A 9847-nucleotide genomic window follows, 5' to 3' on the forward strand; every position below is an offset into this window, starting at 1 on the left:
AATTGGTAACTTTTCAGACAGTAAAAAAATGTGACAATTCTGTTCTGGCATAAGGTTCAGTATTTTTTTCCCCGTAACAACAATAAATGTCGCTGATTGATTAGCTGCTGTTTTTTATGGTACGGTATTTAACCAACTTTAAAGTACCATTTTTAGGAGAGATTGGTCAGCGCAGGTGGCTGGCAGGCTGCGCACAGCAGCTCAAGCTTATTTGATCAAATATTTTTTGGGGGTGGGTTGATGAGCTTTAATATTGCAGATTGTGGCTTCCATCAATGTAATTGTCTGCATAATTTCCAATCCCCCATATATACAGTACCAGTCAAGTTTGGACACACCTACTCATTCAAGAGTTTTTCTTAAATTTGACTATTTTCTACATTGCAGAAATAACACATATGGAATCATGTAGTAACCAAAAAAGTATTAAACAAGTCAAATATATTTTAGATTCTTCAAAGTAGACACCGTTTGCCTTGGTGACAGCTTTGCACTCTTGCCGTTGTATATTTTCCCCTAACCCTAGCACCCCTCCCCTAATTGGATTCAACTAATGAACAACAACACTTAGGCTTCTACTTGCAGCTTATACATACTATATACATTTTACGAACACAGTATATTATACATTAGTTACGTGTTATTTTTAGTCCCACACTTCAGCTCCACTCAACCCCTCCCATCTATCTCCGAAACACCATCCAGTTTTGATTTCTATTTGCCAAATATTTTTCAACTGCGGTGGTGTTTCTCAACAGTTCTGAACCTTTCTATTCTCATAATTTCTAAAGATTGTAAATGAAAGATACGTTTTTGATAAGATTAAATTATTGTTTGATTTGACTATGACTTTTCAAATCACAGAGCAGTACTATTTGCACACTTGGCTCCAGGTAAATGTTGCAATTCTTCAGCCATTCCTGAACCTGTGACCAAAAACAAGCTACCAAATATATATATATATTTATTTATTTATTTATCTATTTATTTATCTTATTTATTTATTTGGTAGCATTGCCTTTAAATTGTTTAACTTGGGTCAAACGTTTTGGGTAGCCTTCCACAAGCTTCCCACAATAAGTTGGGTGAATTTTGGCCCATTCCTCCTGACAGAGCTGGTGTAATTGAGTCAGGTTTGTAGGCCTCCTTTCTCGCACCCGCTTTTTAAGTTCTGCCCACATATTTTCTATGGGATTGAGGTCAGGGCTTTGTGATGGCCACTCCAATATCTTGACTTTGTTGTCCTTAAGCCATTTTTCCACAACTTTGGAAGCATGCTTGGGGTCATTGTCCATTTGGAAGACCCATTTGCGACCAAGCTTTAACTTTCTGACTGATGTCTTGAGATGTTGCTTCAATATATCCACATCATTTCCCTCCTCATGATGCCATCTATTTTGTGAAGTGCACCAGTCCCTCCTGCAGAAAAGCACCCCCACAACATGATGCTGCCACCACAGTGCTTCACGGTTGGGATGGTGTTCTTCAGCTTGCAAGCCTCCCCCTTTTTCCTCCAAACATAACGATGGTCATTATGGCCAAACAGTTCTATTTTTGTTTCATCAGACCAGAGGACATTTCTCTAAAAAGTACGATCTTTGTCCCCATGTGCAGTTGCAAACCGTAGTCTGGCTTTTTTATGGCGGTTTGGAGCAGTGCTTCTTCCTTGCTGAGCGGCCTTTCAGGTTATGTTGAAATAGGACTCATTTTACTGTGGATATAGATACTTTGTACCTGTTTTCCTCCAGCATCTTCACAAACTTTTCGCACCAAAGTATGTTCATCTCTAGGAGACAGAACACGTCTCCTTCCTGAGCGGTATGATGGCTGCATTGTCCCATGGTGTTTATACTTGCGTACTATTGTTTGTACAGATGAATGTGGTACCGTCAGGTATTTGGAAATTGCTCCCAAGGATTAACCAGACGTGGAGGTCTACATTTTATTTTTTCTGAGGTCTTGGCAGATTTCTTTTGATTTTCCCATGATGTCGAGCAGAGAGGCACTGAGTTTGAAGGTAGGCCTTGAAATACATCCACAGGTGCACCTCCAATTGACTCAAATGATGTCAATTAGCCTTTCAGAAGCTTCTAAAGCATGACATTTTCTGGAATTTTACAACCTGTTTAAAGGCACAGTCAACTTAGTGCATGTAAACTTCTGACCCACAGGAATGGGATACAGTGAATTATAAGTTAAATAATCTGTAAACAATTGTTGGGAAAAATTACTTGTGTCATGCACAAAGTAGATGTCCTAACTGACTTGCCAAAACTACAGTTTGTTAGAAGAAATTTGTGGAGCTGTTGAAACACTTAGGTTGGAGTCATTAAAACTTGTTTATGTAAACTTCCGACTTCAACTGTACATATAAAGTGGGAAAAACGGTATGTGAACATAATTATAGTGACCAGTGTTCAATGACTATGTACGTAGGGCAAAGCAATCTCTAATGTTCAAGGCAGGGTATTGGGCGGAGGCTGTTTTAACAGTGCAATGGCTTGGAGATGGAAGCTGTTTATCAGTCTCTCGATCCCAACTTTGTTGCACGGGTACGGTCTCCTCCTTCTAGATGGTAGTGGGGTGAACAGGCTTTGGTCGGGTGGCTGAGGTCCTTTACGATCTTCTTGGCCTTCCTGTGACAGCGGGTGCTGTAGATGTCCTGGAGGGCAAGCAGTGTGCCCCCGACAATGCATTGGGCTGACCGCACCACCACTTGTAAAGCCTTGCGGTTGTGGATGGTGCAATTGCCGTACCGGGCAGTGATGCAACCCGACAGGATGCTGTTGATGATGCTCTCAATAATTAGTGAAATAATCTGTAAACAGTTGTTGGGAAAATGATTTGTGTCATGCACAAAGTAGATGTCGTAAACGACTTACCAAAACTATAGTTTGTTAACAAGGCATTTTTGGAGCTGTTGAAAAATGTGACAAAGGTATATTTCATATACCTTTGACTATTGGATGTTCTAATAGGCACTTTAGTATTGCCAACCTAATCTCAGGAGTTGATAGGCTTGAAGTCATCAACAGCGCTGTGCTTCAAGCATTGCGTTGAGCTGCTGGCAAACGCAGGTAAGTTTGAATGAATGCTTACGAGCCTGCTGCTGCCTACCACCGCTCAGTCAGACTGCTCTGTCAAATATCAAATCATAGACTTAATTATAATATAATAAACAAGGAAATACGAGCCTTTGGTCATTAATATGGTCAAATCCGGAAACTAATTTAGAAAACAAAACGTTTAATATTTCAGTGAAATACGGAACCGGTCCGTATTTTGTTGAACGGGTGGCAACCCTAAGTCTAAATATTGCTGTTACATTGCACAACCTTCAATGTTATGTCATAATTATGTAAAATTCTGGGAAATTAGTTTGCTACGAGCCAGGCGGCCCAAACTGTTGCATATACCCTGACTCTGTGTGCAATGGACGCAAGAGTGACACAATCTCCCTAGTTAATATTGCCTCTGTCCAGGGTCTGTGTTCTTTTGCACATCTTAATCTTTTATTTTTATTGGCCAGTCTGAGAGATGGCTTTTTCTTTGCAACTCTGCCTAGAAGGCCAGCATGCTGGAGTCGCCTCTTCACAGTTGATGTTGAGACTGGTGTTTTGCGGAGACTATTTAATGTAGCTGCCATTTGAGGACTTGTGAGGCGTCTGTTTCTCAAACTAGACACTCTAATGTACTTGTCCTCTTGCTCAGTTGTGCACCAGGGCCTCCCACTCTTTCTACTCTGGTTACAGCCAGTTTGCGCTGTTCTGTGAAGGGAGTAGTATACAGCGTTGTACGAGATTTTCAGTTTCTTGGCAATTTCTCACATGGAATAGCCTTTATTTCTCAGAACAAGAATAGACTGACGAGTTTCAGAAGAAAGGTCTTTGTTTATGGTCATTTTGAGCCTGGATTCGAACCCACAAATGCTGATGCTCCAAATAGTCTAAAGAAGGCTTTATTGCTTCTTTAATCAGGACAACAGTTTTCACCTGTGCTAACATAATTGCAAAAGGGTTTTCTAATGATCAATTAGCCTTTTAAAATGATAAACTTGGATTAGCTAACACAACGTGCCATTGGAACACAGGAGTGATGGTTTCTGATAATGTGCCTCTGTACGCCTATGTAGATATTCCATAAAAAATCTGCCGTTTCCAGCTACAATAGTCATTTACAAAGTTAATTGTGTCTACACTATAATTCTGATCAATTTGATGTTATTTTAATGGACAATTTTTTTTCTTGCTTTACTTTCAAAAACAAGGACATTTAAGTGACCCCAAACGTTTGAACATGTTGATAATGGACAACTTTGTTTTACTCCTCTTGACAATTTTAATACTTCCTGAGAAATAGCCATTATTTACTATTTTACACCTAGGATTTGTCGGCATTTAAAAATCGATAGTGTAGCCTTCCAACAACTACCCTAACGGACAAATAAACATGGCGTAGGCGAGGCACTTTCAGGGGGCCACATTCCATTATGTCTGAAAAGGGTAATCAATAAAGGCTACCGATAGCCTACTGCAATTTCATATTATAAGTCAAAAATTTGTAGGCTACCTGGTACTGTCCTGAAGATACCTCTGTATCCCAGTGACATCAGTGCCATGAATAGGATAGAATATTCTGCATGCAACAGACCAAAGACTGAACACACACTTGCATCATTAGCGAAGAGACCGAGCATGCAGGCCAGCCCAAGGCGGAGAGAGAGGTTGGAGTAATCTGCATCTCGCAATTTCTTGCCTTGCAAATTAACCAAAGTTGCCTGAAGTTCACCTCTTCCTCTCTGGTTTTATTTGAATTACACAACTGTCCTTTTATAGCCTATCGACTATAACATAGAAAATGTTTTGCGATAAATGCACTGATTTTAAGGGTGGAGGTATGAAACAAAGTTTTCGTTTAGGGGTTTTTCTTAACGTTAAGTATCCCAACTTTGTTGAAATATTTTAACGCTTAAATGTTCACAGCCCTACCTATTGACCTGGCACAGTAGTTATGGCCCTACAGTACTCCCAGCTGAAAGGTTTATATAAGGCAGAGACGCCAGCTGGCCCACAGCAGGCCTGAGAGTGGCCGATTAGAGACAGGTATTGGCAGTTTGACCTCGAGATTAGTCTGACTTTCCTCGCCATTACACTTTACCCAAAGACCGACCAGAGATTCTTCTGTCCTCCGTAATCAAATGCTCCATCTGTCTTCTCAGTTTCACCTCACTCCTTCCCCAGGACATAGCCCTAGCTCATTATTCTAGTGAGTGACAGTTGCAGTAAGTTTATTGTAAGCCATCTGTTTGTTTAAACCCGCTCTGCGGTCTTCAAAACCACCACGGTCAAATGTCCAGTCATAATAAAATGCTCTTTCCCTATCTTTCAGAGGCATTTCCAAGAAGTATTATCACCCTGCAAATTGGTTTCATGCTGAAAATGATCTTGCTCACATGGGAGATGTTGTGTTTTTGTAGGCACTAGTCAGGAGAGAGTTAGTTGAGTCGGATTAGGAGAGGGTCTCTCAGCTTTCTGCAGCTGATTACTGCTTCTGACTGTAATCTAGGCCTGGCCAACCAGATGGGTTTGATTGAATAGGTATAGTATACAGTGCATGTGGGCCAACCCTTTGCCCAGTCTTCACATTTTGCTGCCTTAAAATTCTATCTAAAAAGGGATTACATTGCATTTTTCCTCTACACAACCTACTCAGCATTTTCAAAGTAAAAGAAAGTTAGAGGAAAATTGTCCAAATAAATCAAAAACCAGTGGTGGAAAAGTACCCAATTGTCCTACTTGATTAAAAGTAAAGATACCTTAATAGAAAATGACTCAAATAAAAATGAAAGTCACCCGGTGAAATACTACTTGAGTAAAAGTCTAAAAGTATTTGGTTCTAAATATACCTAACTATCAAAAGTACAAATATAAATTATTTCACATTCCTTATATTAAGCAAAGCAGACGGCATGATTTTCTTGTTTAAAAATGTTATAGATAGCCAGGGGCACACCAACACTCAGACATCATTTACAAACAAAGTGTTTGTTTAGTGAGTCCGCCAGATCAGAGGCAGTAGGGATGAATAGGGACGTTCTCTTGATTAGTGCGTGAATTGGACCATTTTCCTGTCCTAAGCTTTCTAAATGTAACATACTTTTGATTGAGGGAAAATGTATGGAGTAAAAAGTACATTATTTTCATTAGGAATGTAGTGGAGTAAAAGATTTCAAATAAAAATCTAAAAAGTACAAATACCCCCCCAAAAACGTCTTAAGTAGTACTTTAAAGTATATTTACTTTACACCACTGTAAAAAAAGATATTCTTAATTGCGTATGTCTTCACACCCAGAGTTAATATTTAGTGGAAGTACCTTTTGGCAGTCTTTTACAGCTGTGAATCTTTTTGAATAATAATATACCAAGTTTTCACAAGTCTTAGTATAATGTCCATTTTGTTTTTGTTCAAATTGCTCAAGCTCAGTAAATTTGGTTGGGAATCATTGATGGACAGCAATATTCAAACCTTGGCTCTGATTTGAGACTAGACCACTCAGGAACGTTCAGCACCTCTTGGAAAGCCATTCTGGTGTGTCTTTGGCATTCAAATGTGTGTAATTGTCTCAATGAAAAATAAAACTCTCCCAGGGTTAGGTTTTCAGAAGTCTGAGGTGTTTTCCTTTTACTTTTTACATGTGCTTTACTGTTTCATATTGATTTAGATCCTTACAAACTCCCCAGTCCCTGCCAATGACAAGCATACCCATAACATGATGCTGCCACAACAATACTTGAAAATTCTGAGGGTTTCACTCTGTGTTGTATTGGTTTTTAATTTAGGCCAAGAAGTTAATCAAATCATATCAAACTTTATTCGTCACATGCGCCAAATACAACTGGTGTAGTAGACCTTACCGTGAAATGTTTACTTACAAGCCTTAATTTTATTTCTTGAACTGCATTGTTGGTTAAGAAAATATTTACTAAATAAACTAAAGTAAAAAATAAAATAAGAAACAATAACGAGGCTATATACAGGGGGTTACCGGTTTGTCAAGGTAATTTGTACATGTAGGTAGGGGTAAAGTGACTATGCATAGATAATAAACAGTGAGTAGCAGCAGTGTAAAAACAAATGGCTGGGTGTCGATGTAAATTGTCGGGTGGCCATTTTGATTAATAGTTCAGCATCTTATGGCTTGGAGGTAGAAGCTGTTAAGGAGCCTTTTGGCTTGGCACTCCTGTACCACTTGCTGTGCGGTAGCAGATAGAACCGTCTATGGCTGTCTTTTTACAATTTTTTGGTCCTTCCTCTGATACTGCCTGATATAGAGGTCCTGGGTGGCAGGGAGCTCGGCCCCAGTGATGTACTGGGCACTGCCCTCTGTAGCGCCTTGCAGTCAGATGCCAAGCAGTTGCCATACTAAGCGGTGATGTAGCCCGTCAAGATGCTCTCGATGATGCTGCTGTAGAACTTTAGGAGATTCTTAGGGCCAATGCCATATCTTTTCAGCCACCTGAGGGGGAGAGTCGTTGTTGTGCCCACTTCACAACTATGTTGGTGTGTTTGGACAATGATAGGTCCTTAGTGATGTGGACACCGAGGAACTTGAAGCTATCGACCCGCTCCACTACAGCCCCGTCGATGTGAATGGAGGAGTGCTCAGCTCTCCTTTTCCTGTAGTCTACGATCAGCTCCTTTGTCTTGCTGTTGTGGGAGAAGTGGTTGTCCTGGCACCACTGCCAGGTCTCTGACCTCCCTATAGGCTGTCTCATCAGTGATCAGGCCTACCACCATCATGTTGTCGGCAAACTTTATGATGTTGGAGTCATGCGCAGTCGTGGGTGAACAGGGAGCACAGGAGGGGACTAAGCATACTCCCCTGATGGGCCCCTGTCTTGAGGGTCAGCGTGGTGGATGTGTTCCTTACCCTCACCACGTGGGGGAGGCCAATCAGGAAGTCCAAGATCCAGTTGGAGGGAGGTGTTTAATCCCAGGGTCCTTAGCTTAGTGATGAACTAGGAGGGCACTATGGCATTGAACGCTGAGCTGTAGTCAATGAACAGCCTTCTCACGTGTTCCTTTTGTCCAGGTGGGAAAGGGCAGTGTGAAGTGCAATAGAGATTGCATCATCTGTTGGGGTGATATGTGAATTTGAGCGTGTCCAGGGTTTCTGGGATAATGGTGTTAATGTGAGCCATGACCAGCCTTCCAAAGCATTTCATGGCTACAGATGAGAGCTACGGGGGAATGTCATTTAGGCAGGTTAGCTTGTGTTCTTGGACATAGGGTGGTCTGCTTGAAACATTGTAGGTATTACAGACTGGGTCAGAGAGAGGTTGAGAATGTCAGTGAAGACACTTGCCAGCTGGTCAGCGCATGGTCTGAGTACGCATCCTGGTAATCCATCTGGCCCTGCAGCCTTGTGAATGTTTACCTCTTTAAAGGTCTTACTAATATTGGCTACGAAGAGCGTAATCACACAGACGCAGGATGTTCTTATAAGCGTCCAGATCAGTGTCCTGCTCCTTGAAGCGGCAGCTCTAGGCTTTAGCTCAGTGCGGATGTTGTCTGTAATCCCTGGCTTCTGGTTGGGATATGTACAGTCACTGTGGGGATGTCGTCGTCAATGCACTTATTATTGAAGCCGGTGACTGATGTGGTAAACTCAATGCTGTCAGATGAATCTCAGAACATACACTATATATACAAAGTATGTAGATTCGACTATTTCAGCCACATCTGTTGCTGACAGGTGTATAGAATCGAGCACACGCCCAATCAATCTCCATAGACAAATAGAATGGCCTTACTGAAGAGCTCAGTGACTTTCAACGTGGCACTGTCATGGGATGCCATCATTCCAACAAGTCAATTCGCCAAATGTCTGCCCTGCCAGAGCTGCCACGGTCAACTGTAAGTGCTGTTATTGTGAAGTGTAAACGTCTAGGAGCAACAACTGCTCAGCCGCGAAGTGGATATATGTTGCCGTAGGAGTTGTGCAAAGTTGGTAGAATCTTATTCAGAGCTGTAATGTCTGCTTAAGATGCTTCCACCAAGTATTAACACTGGAGTGTGAAGACATGCAGACAATACATGCTTATTTTGTATTTCTTAGTATTTTGTAAAATGTTCTGTCATTTTTCTTTCGCATTGAAAATGTAGAGTAGGTTGTGTAGATCAAGATGCAACTTTTTTTTTTATCCCTTTTTAAGATTACATTTGAAACATAAATGAAAAGACTATGCAAGGGGTGTGTGGACTTCATTCATTCTTTCTATGGGCCTTTCTATGTTCTGTTTTCAGTGGTGTGGGTGTCTGGTCAGTGAGTAACTGCAGGTAGAGCGGTCTTTATCCCCACTGTATGTCTGCCTGGTCTCAGAAAAGGCTTCCTTAAGCTAGCCCATACGCCAGAATATGCTTGCATCATCCAGCCATAGGTCAGGTTATAGCCTGCTCCAACCAGCCAGCCATGTGAATGTGTTGTGTGGCCTGCTCAGTGTTGCACTGCAGTTAGAGTGTTCTTTATCTCAGTTTGTATATCTGCCAATCCTCACAAAGGCCCATTTAAGCCAGCACTGAGTTTAGTCCGGCCATACGCCCAGAAATACATATTTACGCCCAGAGCGCAGATGAACCCATACTCTCAGGTCCCAGTGTAATTCTCCAGAACTCACCCCGCACACACACACACACACACCAGCAGTAGGTTATAGCCAGTCCAGCTGTCCCAGAAGCACTGAGAGGAATGTGTGATTTCACTGCGCTGTCTGTCCTGCCAGGGATGAACCCACTGGACCACAGCCGGCCCATTGTCCAGACAGTTTCCCCTTTCGCCAGGCATTC

General features: G+C 41.6%; 2 protein-coding genes across 5 annotated transcripts in view; one reads left to right on the forward strand and one right to left on the reverse strand.

The window, feature by feature from the left end:
- Positions 1-9847, forward strand: part of ralgps2 (Ral GEF with PH domain and SH3 binding motif 2) — a 145908-nt gene that overhangs the window by 97616 nt on the left and 38445 nt on the right. The gene's annotated exons all lie outside the window — the stretch shown is intronic.
- angptl1a (angiopoietin-like 1a) overlaps positions 1-9847 on the reverse strand; it is a 41560-nt gene that overhangs the window by 9938 nt on the left and 21775 nt on the right. The gene's annotated exons all lie outside the window — the stretch shown is intronic.

The sequence above is a fragment of the Salmo salar genome, chromosome ssa10 (assembly GCF_905237065.1).
Source record: "Salmo salar chromosome ssa10, Ssal_v3.1, whole genome shotgun sequence".
NCBI lineage: Eukaryota > Metazoa > Chordata > Actinopteri > Salmoniformes > Salmonidae > Salmo > Salmo salar.